We start from the raw sequence: 12867 nt of genomic DNA, 5'->3' as shown, positions 1-12867 counted from the left end.
AAAAATATAAAGTAGTTTTATTTTTAATGTAGTAGGTTTTTGAATTAAACAGCTCTGTATGTTACTTTCCATTAAAAAAAAACTGTGCATTCAGTTTCCAAAAATTTGTGATTGACATAAAAAAAATATATTAGTTACAGCTAAAACATGATTTTTGCCTTCTTTTCTCTTAGTATTATCAAGTTTTACCATTATTGATTTCAGCTTTTAAAGTACAGAATGCATAATTTTTATAAATTTATGAATGGTATTTTTCAAACAATAGATTTGCTTCTGTTTATTTTAATCAAATAGACTATCTGAAAAAAAAAAATATTATGTAACAATACATGCGGTTTTAAACATTTATATTAAGATGAAATACTATAAATGTTTGTGACTTTTTAAAAATTTATAAAAGTCTCCTTAAGATAAATCTGTTACTTACATCTTTAACATATTATTTTAAAGTTGAATAAGGAAAACAAGCATTAAAATAAATTTGAAGTAATAATTATTAATTTTTAGTAATATAAGTTAAATACAAAATTAAGACAACAATATGAATTGAAAATAAATAAATAAATATCAAATGTGCAATTTCTCTTTAATAACTTTATTAATTTAAAAATCTAGAGAATGGTCAGTTTATAAATTGAAAATGAAATTTATGAAGTCAGGATTAAAGAAAAGACAATGTAAAAGTAATACAAAAATTTATTGAATGCAGATTTGGATCAATTAATTTATCTTACTTTTGAAAATATTTTAGTTAATTTTTGAACTATTTTTAATGCATAATGTTCTTGATTATACAAGTTGTCAATTTTGTGGTAGGTGTGATCATCGTGTATTTCAGCCAGATGTCTCGCAGAATATTTTCCAATCAACTATTTCTTAGTTCTGAAATGAAACAACAGATGGCAGTTTGACTCTGAATCCTAGTTGGATAATAACATTTTGGGAGAATAAGATGCACCACTCTACCTAGCCGCCCATGTGACCTTTAGTTTTGTACATTGATCACGTGGTATTCAGGAAGCAAATTGTAGATAGTCTATTTGTAAAAGTTTATTTGTTTAAAAATAGCATATTTGATTTTTCGAAGAGATGCCAGTTACTTATTTTTAATTACTTCCTTTAAAAAGTGTAATGAAAGTAAAGATAATAATAATAATAAAAAAAAAAAAAACCTCGACAAAACTAATGGACAGGATCTGGCAACAATTAGGTATACACAAACCAGAAGTAAACATTAAAGCCCTCCGCTTTAAAATCTTAATACGGAGCTCTTGTAGTTAAAAGCCGTGTTTCAAATTAAGATGCATGTCTAAATGTTATTTGTGAAAATTTAATGAACTGTTAAAGTCGTATGTTTGCAGCGTATTTGTAAGTATCTTTTTTAGATATTGCAGTTTTTAAAATTTTGAAAATTAATCTGTCAGAAGTAAAACAAACATAGATTAATTCTCTGATGTTTTGCTCAAGATATGTAAATATAAATATTTCGTTTTTAAATTTATCAGAAATTATTTGAAACAGATTAAATAATATACTATTATTTTAATAATATTTCTTCCAATTTTTAATTTTTCCCGAGATGTTTTAGTTATTGATTTGACTTGCTTTCAGTTAATTCTTAATTGGGAGTTTGACATTTGCTATAAGAAGTCAAAGAAAGATTTGAATGAAACTCAGGAAAAATTTAGTGCATAGTAAAACTTAAAGAAAATGATTTGAATATTCACTTTTTGCAATTTAGTTTTTTAAAAATTAATATTGAATAAAATTATATAATAAAACATACATAAAAATGCCTTTTTCTGCTATTAAATGTAATGCATTTTTTCTCTTATACGAAAAAGACAAAGAACTAAAAGGTACACTTATTTTATTATAAATTTATAAAGGATAAAAGTTTTTAATTTAAAAAAAAGGCTCTCTGTTGATAAATGTTTAGTATTATTTTGTTATTTATGTTTAAGAGAAATGTAATTTTATAATTATTGTTCAAATCAATTAATATTTCTATAATTTTTAAAAATATTAAGATGGTTATTTTATTTTAACAGTTATTTTTTAAAAAAAATCAACATTATTGAAGTTAAATCATAAAATGCTTGCTAACAAGCTATAATACAGTGCACTTCATAGTATAAATATCTTGTTATATCATACTGATTTGATATATTGCATGATAATTTGAATGTTTCAGTTCACTTATCAATACCATTATAACTTAAGTAGACTTTCCCTTTCTGTTGTGAATGATTTTTATTTTTTCCATTTTTCATCTATAGCATGTTTAGATAGTTTAAACTTCTATGAAAATTTAAAGTATTCTCCACTTAAATTAGAATTCTTTAATTTAATTTAGAATTATTATCATAAAGATAATAAATTAACTTTTCATCGTTCTCTTTATTAATCTTAAATTTCAATATCCCTAAATTATTGTTATGTATCTCACAAATATAAAAGATATTCTATAAAGGTTTCATTTTCCAGTTTCACCAAACTTTCTATTTGAATTAGTCTTAGAATAATAATTAGTCTTAAAGAGACTATAAAGGAGTATTCTGTAAGGAAAATAAAATAAAATATCATATTATAATTTGCTAAAAATACTTAGTAAATCAAACTGCATGCACATCTATTCATAATAATAACTAATTAGATATTATGACTAATGGAGATTTAGTTATGATTACCATCATCTTTGTGACAAACTATTTATTTTGTTTTCAATAAATAATATCTAAAACTTAGTGTCTCCATTCTCAACTGCTCATTTCTGAACTTAACTAGAAAAAGAGATAATTTTGATCACCATTATACTTATGATAAGCTAGGATAAGCTTATAGCTCAGGTTTCTAAGAGCACAAATTTTTATAAAGGATAAACTTATAGCTTATAATCATTTATAAATTTGAAACAATGTATTTCATTTTTTAAATTTTGAGATGTGTGTTTATTTCACATTTTGCCAGTGAACAGAATTTTCATTCTGATATATATGATTTCTTTTCTGAAATCAAAAATAATAGATTTGTTAAAGTCATAGAATTTAATGTTGTCAAAGTGTAAATATTTCGAGAGGGTTATAAATTTTTGTATTGCTGTTAATTCTTAAAAAAAAATAAAGTTGAAAAATAATAATGAACTTATAAGTAACAATAATAAATGAAGAAAAATAATAATACCATTACAAATTGCTATTTGAATACTAGCTTTAAAAATATTTTTACTCGTGAATTTTATGCTATGAATTATTTGTTTATTAAAATCAAAATATGCACTGATGATTATAAATAAATAACAAACTATTTTCAATAATAGCATTTGTTTTTATTGTACATAAATCAACAAATGTAAATGATGAAATGGTATTTTTTTCAGCTATCCATACATTTTATAAATTGTTCTTTTATAGAATTTTCCTTATGGGAAAGCAATGTATAACTTTAATGTATAAAAAGAAGCCCATAAAATATGTTACTTTAGTCTAAAATTTAAAGATTGATATTTAGATCTCAGAAAGTGATAGTTTGTTTTTTGAAAAGAATAGATCATCTTCCTTAAAACTTTATTCCATATATTTATAATATATAAAGTGGGATGCGAAATTTCAAAATTAAAAGTTTTCATCATATGTGATAGTTGGATTCCTGACTTGATGCTTATAATGAATTTTGATGATATATTTATGCTGTAATATTATTACCATTGCATTTGTTAGCTATCTTATCATATAATTTTAGAATATTATCATATGATTATAAATTATTATAATCATAAATAAAATCTGGAGTTTCGCCTCTAGAGAAAAACTTTTTTAAAACTGTAAATACTTTTAAAATATGAATAATGAAGTCAATTTTTAAACTAGAGGTTAACTTTTCTTTTGTTATAATAAAAGGTACTTCCTTAAATTTATAAGAAATATTACAAATTTTCAGTAATTTGTCATCCTTTATGTCTAAACTGAAATATGCTGATTTGTCTTGATATATTTTGGTAAATTCAGATTCAATAATTTATGTTTTTCTTTTTGAAATATATGTAAAACAGTAAGTTTGCATTTGTTTTCTGCGACAAAGATTTGTTTGCTTTTTATTACTGAATTTCAGATTTTACATTTCAAACTATGGCGATGCTTACATAATATTAAAACCAGTCCAATCAGTAAAAAATTCACTTATATTGCATGTTATGACATAATGGTTGAAAGGTAATGGTTAGTTTGTAATCTTTGAAGTATGAAGATAAATCATTGTCATTCGTATGATTCGAATTTAAATGTTAAACTAGCACTTGCGTTACATACTTTGTATTAAAGGGTTAGATATAAATTTCAACTTGTTAAAAAGTTATTCAATTACATGCCATGGCTGATAATAAATATGTAATCTTCGTGGCTTGAAGATTGCCAAGGAACCATTAAGTCATAAATAGTATAATATGTATTTTTTAACTGAATTTAATTTATAGCATAATTTGTAATATGGTAATAATGAATAGCCAGAATTTTTTATAACAACATATTTAAAAAACATTTCATTTTTTAATTCCTTTTTTTTAATCTTTCTTATGTAACCATAAGCATATATATATAAATATAATATACTAGCCGACTTTGGCGACCAGCCGGTTCGCCCATCTTAATGTTCGTTAAAATTTTAATAATTAAATATTTTATGCAATTCCTACTTTAATAACTTCTTCATCAAAATATTTTAAAACTTCAAATTTTGATATATAATTCACTCATAATATTATAAACGCCTTCAGTCACAACGTAATATGTATCTCTCTCATTTTCTGTTAGTTCCCGTAGAATTTATACTATAAATTAAAGTGGAAAGGATTAATCTGCAATTAATATAATAATATTTTTTACTGAAACAAAGTATTTTTTTGTAATATGATTACTGAAAAGAGTCACTGAGCGTTTAAACTTTATGGGCACTAAAGAATATCTTTCCTAATTTATGTAATATTTCAAGAATTTGTCAACAAAATATTCTCAGATTCATCATGACCAGAACGATTCATTAACAATGTTTAATTTTAAATGCATCAAACATTAAGAAAATAAAACGAATCGTTTAAAATAATCGGTTGAAAACAGGTTAAAAAAAACTACTTAAAAAACGATGTACTTAAAACTATAAGCGTATACAAAAAATATATAACTAACTTAAAAACAATTTAATTACAAAAACATGCAACGAACCTAAAAATAATTTAAATCGAGCCCGCTTCCGTTGAAATGTAAACAATCATAATACAATGCGCATGCGTGAATTTTCAACGCCAGTTACGGAACGCGAATGCGTGATTTTTTCTACGCCAGTTGGGGTAACGCTATGCAGATTAGAAATTTTTAATTTCCTTTATTCTGTTTTATTTTAATTCAAAAGTACTTAAGAATGAATCTGAAAGATCGATTCATTAACAATGTTTCATTTTAAATGCATAAAACATTAAGAAAATAAATAGAATCGTTTCAAATAATCAGCCGAAAAATCTTAAGCCTAGCCTCATGACTGTTGGGGAAAAAAATTGAAGCCGTACTCATTTGGCGATTTGAAGATTTTTTTGGCGGGAAAGTTAGTTTTTAATTAATAATTAAAATTCTAATTAAAAATTCAAAAAAAGGGCTATCCTATCTTTTAAGTTAGATCAAACTGCACACGGTGTGCAAATTTGATTAAAATCGGTTAAGTAGTTTAGGAGTCCATCGCGGGCAAACAACGTGACACGTAATTTATATATATTAAGATAAGTAATATAAAGGTTTAAAATTATATATATTGTGTATTTTATATAAAATTATAATAATTTATTATTTTTTATAAAACATATAATAATAAATTATTAATACAGAATGTAAAAATTTAATTATAGAGTTGCCAAGTCAAAGGTTTCTAAAGGCAACAATTTATAATGAGAAAGCTTCATATGATTTGCCATACACACCTTGTTTCTTTACCAGGTATTGGAGTTCAGTTAACCACAAATGGCTTTCCAAGTTATTTCTAGCATTTGAGATGTTTATTAGATATTGATAAGAAAAGGATGCCTTATATCAGACCAACACATTTTCAGAAATAATGTCACTATTCTTTTGGGTTGTGGTTTGAGGGGTGTTTCATTAAAATAAATGTAACCCATAAGAATTTTAAAACAGTATATGGAAACAATTAAATAATTTATTAAATGCTATTGAGCAACAAGGAATTTTTATCATTTAGATATCTGCAAAGTCCCAAATAGTACTAACATTACCTTCATTAACATTCAGAGAATTCTGAGAGGATACAATCTTTCATGCAATTGAAATTGATAAGTTTGTATGTTCTCATAGTATAAGATGTTCAATACTTTAAGTCTAGATATCCTTTATTATATTATTTGTAATTTAAATATTTGTTCCTAGAGCATTTTTTTTTTTTTTTTTTTTTTTTTTTTTTGCTGAATGAGATTAAGTCATTTCTGTTATTTAACTTTTATGTAAAACAAATTAGATCTTTCCTGTTACTTGAACAGAATTATTTATTCTGTACTTATTCCTTATCCGCTATTAATTAAATGAGACTAGTGAAAGAGTGTAAAATTTTATGAAATTATGTTCATGTGCTTGTTGATACTGTTTGATTTTTAGTCAAGCATGGCAAATAAAGTAGTTCACAATAAAATGTTTTCTGCACGGCTTTGTATTTAATCATCTATCAAAAAAAAAAAATCTAAAATTTTATAAAATATTTGCCTTTTTTTCATGTAGCTTGTCTGTTGGTTTATGGTTTAAGAATTTAAATCTTTTTATTATCATATATTATCCTTTATATGAGATGAAATATTTGAATCCATTGTTTATATCCTAATAAATATATTAAAAGATTTTGAAGATAATTCATAATTTTAAAGTTTGTTGATGATGAATGAATTATAAACTTATGCAAGTTAAAAATTTTGAATTACTACTATGTTTTTTCTTATAAAATTATCAATTGCGAATACTGTTTCAAAATTGGTTTAACCCTTTCGGCCATGGGAAGTATGCCTCCCACCAAATTTATCAATCCCACCAAATTATGTAGGTTGGCATAAGTTCTAACAAATTTTTTTAGTAAGTCAGAAACTTAGATGCTTCAGTTCTTTATCTCAGACAAAATGATGTGTCTTGATTTGTTACTTAATTATTAATTAACCAAATTAATTAATTAATCAAATTAAATTTATATACTAAGTTAAATGAATCCCTTTTCTTATTCTAATTTCAAGCCTAAAAATATTTTAACATAATATTTCTAGAAAAAAATGGCCCTTTAAAGGTTAAAAGAGGCAAGAAATAGAGATAATAAATTTAGAGTCTGAATATATATGTGTGCGGGGGGGTGGGGTGGCATTAATGTGTGTAGGAGACTGATTAAAAAAGAGAAAATAAACATTATTGCTCTGACAAGAAACACAAAAAATATGTTATTATCTGAAATTAAGAAATACCCATTAAGTTATTATGAGAATTTTCTTCAATCTCTAAGCTGTACTAAGTGTTCAATCCCTTTATAGCCCAATAAGTAAACTGTAAACCCTTAGAGGTAGGCATAGACTTTCAGTTTGCAAAATGCTCTAAATTATGTAAATAATTAAATTTTATGATACTTGAATCGATAAATGAAGCTCTGAAAAAGTTATGAGACGTTAATTTTTATTCTGTCCCCTGCTTCTAGTCATATTGAATAAAATAATCCAGATATACTAATACTGTAAAGAAAAAAAAATTAAATTAAGTCGTTCAAAGTTATGGAGCCCTTTTCCTGCGGGAGGAATAATAGACAGTTACTGAGATTTGGAAAAAATAATAGAAATACTTTGCAATGATTTTCTGTCAAGCACACAAACATTAAAAGGAAGAAAATAGTACTTCGGGTCATGGCAGTAAAAAATCATGATTTGAAGGAATATTTGTTGTCGCCATAACAGTAATCAGAAGAGAGAGAGAGAAAGGGGGAAAAAATGGAATATTAAATGTTGCCATGTAATTCAAACTATGGAGACAAAAGGCCGAGAGGTCCGACAACATAGGAGAAAATGAAGGAAAGACGCAGCAACGAAGAATTATTTTAATGAAGTGTGTATTATAGTTTTATTGAATTAAATTTAGAAAAGAAATTAACGAGGCACAATTACTATTATCAGTTCCATGCTTATTTTCATTTTGATAATGTTTTGCTATTTCCGAAGTTAATTTTTTAGTTCGATTTAAGTTAGTAATATTTGTTAATGTCAAAATTTCTTTTTGCAATAAAAAATTTTTTTGTTAATTATTATTATTATTATTTTTTTTTTTTTGCTATTTAATATACTTGTTCGTGTTACTTATTTTGATAATTCTAAAAAACTTATGAAAAGACTTTTCTTCTTATTGTGAAATATCATTTAAAAAATGCGCCTAATATAAATATATGATATTACCTAGATGATAAATAAATGTTGTATATTTTCTGGCTGTGAAATATAATGTCTCACTGAAACTTTGTTTGAATATTTGCATTCAACCGATATTTGTGTATCTTTCCGCTATATATTCTCCCCAGATCAATTTTATGTCTGCAGCCATGGAAACCGATGTTTTATTGTGTTATCCAAACGATATTAATTGTATGTCGTTCGAAGTAAAATTTAAACTATGTTAATCTGTATTAATTTAAAATATGTATTGCTATAAATATTTTCGAATGATCTCATTAAACGGATTCCATCTAAATTATTTGCTAATTTGTACCCTTTGGAATAGTTATATTTATTTTAGTTTTTTTTAAGACTGAATATTTTAAACCCTTTCAAACAAAGAATTTAAAAAAGAAAAACGCTTCAGTGATATTATATATATATATATATATATATATATATATATAATAGGCAAATGTACTCATTTGAATTATCCATAATATATTTTTTTTAATATTGAGAAAATATAATTCATATTTTTTGCATGTAAATAAATTACGAAAAAAAAAAAAGACATTTCCCACAGGTAAAACTTCTAATTTGGTTCAAAATATTATATAATCATTGCATAAAAGAAAATTAAGTGATTTTTAGAATGATTTATTCTAAAAATGCTGAAGTCCGCATAAATGCAATACCAAATACAAAATAAAACTAATACTGAAAAGTGATATAATCAATAACTTACAAGTGAAACGAAAATACTACGAATTAGCGGATCTCAGCTTATTAACCACTGTTACAGTCCTGCATTAAAAAAAAAAAAAATGTGCGAGCACATGACTACGTAGTATTTTCGTATACTCAAAACTAAAACTACTTTTTAAAATGTTATTGAAGCAAGTGGTAATCTATTAGTAGGCAAAAAAAAAAAAAAAAAAAAAAAAAGCTTTACCAAATAAAAATTCTGAATATTTGATGGGGGGGGGGGGCTCGGCTTTATTTATATACGCTTTTATAGACATTTCTAGATATCCATACGCACTTTGGAATAGCAAGCTTCCATAATAAAAACTAATGATTATTCTTCGCATAAAATATAATTTGACTATACGCCAAAAGAGCATTACAGAACTCTTTAAATGATTCTAATATAAAGTGATGGCCAATTAATCATATTGATTGTAACATATACAGTTTTTAAATCTGAATTTCTTAAACTATGCATTGCAGCACAAATGGTAAGTGTATCAGCGTATAATTCAAATTTCTGTTATAATTTTGCATGTTTTGTAATATTTTGCGGGATAAACTTAAGTTTTACTATTAAAATGCACTTTTTTTTTAACTTTCAAAATGAAAGACCACTTTCATTAATCCTACAGCCTATTGACCTAATATTTATTGGACTATTAAAAAAACTACTGTGATTCAATTTTAATTTGTCTGTCATTGATGAATGATTCGTTACTCTTTTCCTTTTTTACTTTCTCGTGTAAGATGCGTACAATATTGTAATAATAATAATAATAATAATAAAAAAATCGAACTTGATATTTTGACGAATTTTTGCGTTTCGAACTTCCTCAGTCCGAAAACTTACTTTTGGAATTATGTTTGTATGTCTATCTGTGAACACGTGCTCAGATAGACATGTTGATCATTTAAGAAAATATGAGATGCATGGAATTTGATATGTGATCTTTACAACGGATTTTCAAATTTTGATGGAAATCCATTTAGGGGAATTCTCTGTGTTTCATTGTCCGAACATCAACAAATCGAAACGTGCTACATGAATAAAATCTGACACACGGATTTATACAATCCAAAAAGGATAGAATTAAGAATGTATTAAATTTGGTATTATATGATTTTTTGACTACAATTATAGCTTTGTAACAAATTTTTGTTTTCATTAGTCGGAGAAAAAACATCCCCAAGACTCATTCAGTTTTCAGGTATTTTTGTATTAACCGCAACCCAGTGATTAATCGCCAAAGATAATACATACTTTCGTAATTATTTTTCACCAATGGCATACAATTAATAACACACAAGTACATTTATTAGAAAGTATGCAAGACAATTTCGGGATTGATCATTCTACTTCTCCCTTATTTAACATGCATGTATTTAGGGTTTGACGGTTTTTCAAACCCGGTTTTAAAAAACCGGTTTTTTAAAAATAGAATTACCAATTCTTTTGCTGTATTTGCAAAATCCACAAAACATTTCTAGTTCAGCGAAGAAATTTGATGTACTTTCTTTAGCTTCAAAAACCAAAATTATTAAGTTATCCGGAAAGATATTGTCTAGAATATTTCCAAATTCTTATGTGGAAACAATTTCTGATGAAAAGCAAATCGAAGAAACTACTCATCAGAGTAATGCTTTTTTTAAAGAAGCTACGGAAAAAATCAATTCATAAGTTTCTTGAAGACCCTGAAGAAAAACTTACAAATCCAAAGACACTGAAAGCTGAATTTTCATTATTTGATTTGAAGCAACGAATGTAGGAACAAAAGATTTGTTATTTGATGCCATGAAAACTATAAAACCAAGCTCAGTAGCTAGAGAACGAGTATTTTCAATTTCGGGCAATATTATGTCCAATATAAGATCAAGACTTAGCCCCGTTCTGTGGATATCTTATGTTTTTAAAAATCATATTTTCTTAGGAGAAATTAAAATGAGTGAAAATAATATAAATACTATTTGAAATTTTTGTTTGAGTTTAGGTTATTTTGTGTAAGTAATATGTATATGTAGTCCTTAATTTTTTTTAATATTTTGACTGACATTAATTAAGTTTTTTGTTATTTTATATAAATTAAATAAAATATCTTCCCTATTTTATTTCTTTTTTTAACAAATTCGAAAACCGGTTTTTTTGGAAATATTGAATTTGAAAACCGGTTTTTCAAAAAGTCGTTTTTTGCATAAACCCTGCATGTATTCTTTAAGTGTCAAAACTTTAGTTATGGATGGAGTCATAAAATATTTTTATATATAAAATTAGGTCAACAGCAAAAAACAATTTAAAAAAAAACACGGATATAAAACATCGAAAATAATTAAAACTTCACTCTTGAAAAATGTATTTTAAATTATTTCAGCCGATTCTTATAATTATCGTAAATCAAGTTAAAAAAAAAGCAGTCAATTTTTTTAAACGCTGACCTGCATTAATGTAAACATGCGTGACTGCTTTTGTTTCCTTCACTTTATTATCCGGTAGCCGTCCAACTCCATCTTGGAAGATCCATAGGTTTCCGAAAGGGGAAAGGTAGCTCTTTTATGTGACGACCTTGACATGTTTTTTGAAGAATAAACGATCTTGAATGCATCGATCCACTCTCCTTTGTAAGAACGAGTGATATTATTCTTTGATGAAAAATATTGGATGTAGAGCTACTGTAACTGGCAGTTATTTTCATCAAATTTGATGTTTTCTTTGTTGGAGAAGTGCTTTTTCACTTGCTTGTAAATGTTCATGCGGATGGATGTTGTCAGCTGTTGTGGAAATTTAAATTTCGTGCCTTATATTAAAACTTCTATTGAATGCATTGGTTTTGCTTCTGAAATTATGCTACTGAAAAACTAGTTTTTTTTTTTATCTCTATATATATTTTTTTCATTTGCTTCATAAATTTTTGATCCTTTACTTTGAATAGTTTGTATTTGATGGTTTGTGCTTTTTTCTTTCTCGTATACATATATATCTCGTATAGTCGTTTTATATTTGTCGTATAGATATATAGTATAGAGAAAGTATTATAATCGTCAAAAAATTCGAACTTGAGATTTTGACGAATCTCCACGTTTTAGACCTCATTGAGTTCGAGAAACTCATTTTTAGAAAATGTCCGTCCGTCTCTTTGTATTTCTGTGACAAAGATAATTCAAAAACGCTTTGATCTTGATGGACGAAATTTTGTATATGGTCCTTGCACCAATTTTGCTTATTTCTGTCAAATTATGAGTAGAATCCGTTCATAGAAAGTCTGTATGGCAGTTGGAATATAAATTAATACGATAATAACAAAACGAAAAGAGCTAAATCGATAAAATTCGGTACACAGATTTAATATCTATAACGTAGACACGTGTCAAATTTTCAGCTAAATCCAACAAGGGGATGACCGTCTGTCGGTCTGTACTTTCACAAACATGTAAACGTGATAACTCAAAAACGCGTCGATTTAATCATATCAAATTTGGTGTGAAATTTGGTGACTATAAATTTGTATCAAAGTTATAGTTTTGTATCAAATTATGGGTACTATTAACTGCATCCGAGAAATTAATCGCCAAAAATCTAACCAAGTATGACACGATAACTTCAGTAAAGATGCTAAATTCACACAAAAGGTAAATATTTCTTAATTATTATACAATACCCTCGGGGGGGGGTCTCTTCGAAATGA

At 25.9% G+C, this 12867-nt stretch overlaps 1 protein-coding gene across 3 annotated transcripts in view; it reads left to right on the top strand.

Annotated features, from left to right (window-relative positions):
• Positions 1-1228: 1228 nt before the first annotated feature.
• The window catches only part of LOC129981090 (uncharacterized), a 190917-nt gene continuing 179278 nt past the window's right edge, over positions 1229-12867 (top strand). For all 3 annotated transcript variants that reach the window (XM_056091747.1, XM_056091742.1, XM_056091744.1), the window contains exon 1: positions 1229-1368. The gene's annotated coding sequence lies outside the window, so the exon portion shown is untranslated. The remainder of the gene's footprint in view (positions 1369-12867) is intronic.

Source organism: Argiope bruennichi, chromosome 8 (genome assembly GCF_947563725.1).
Source record: "Argiope bruennichi chromosome 8, qqArgBrue1.1, whole genome shotgun sequence".
Classification (NCBI taxonomy): Eukaryota; Metazoa; Arthropoda; class Arachnida; order Araneae; family Araneidae; genus Argiope; species Argiope bruennichi.
Note: the sequence above shows the minus strand (reverse complement) of the source record. Positions and strands in the feature narration are given on the sequence as shown.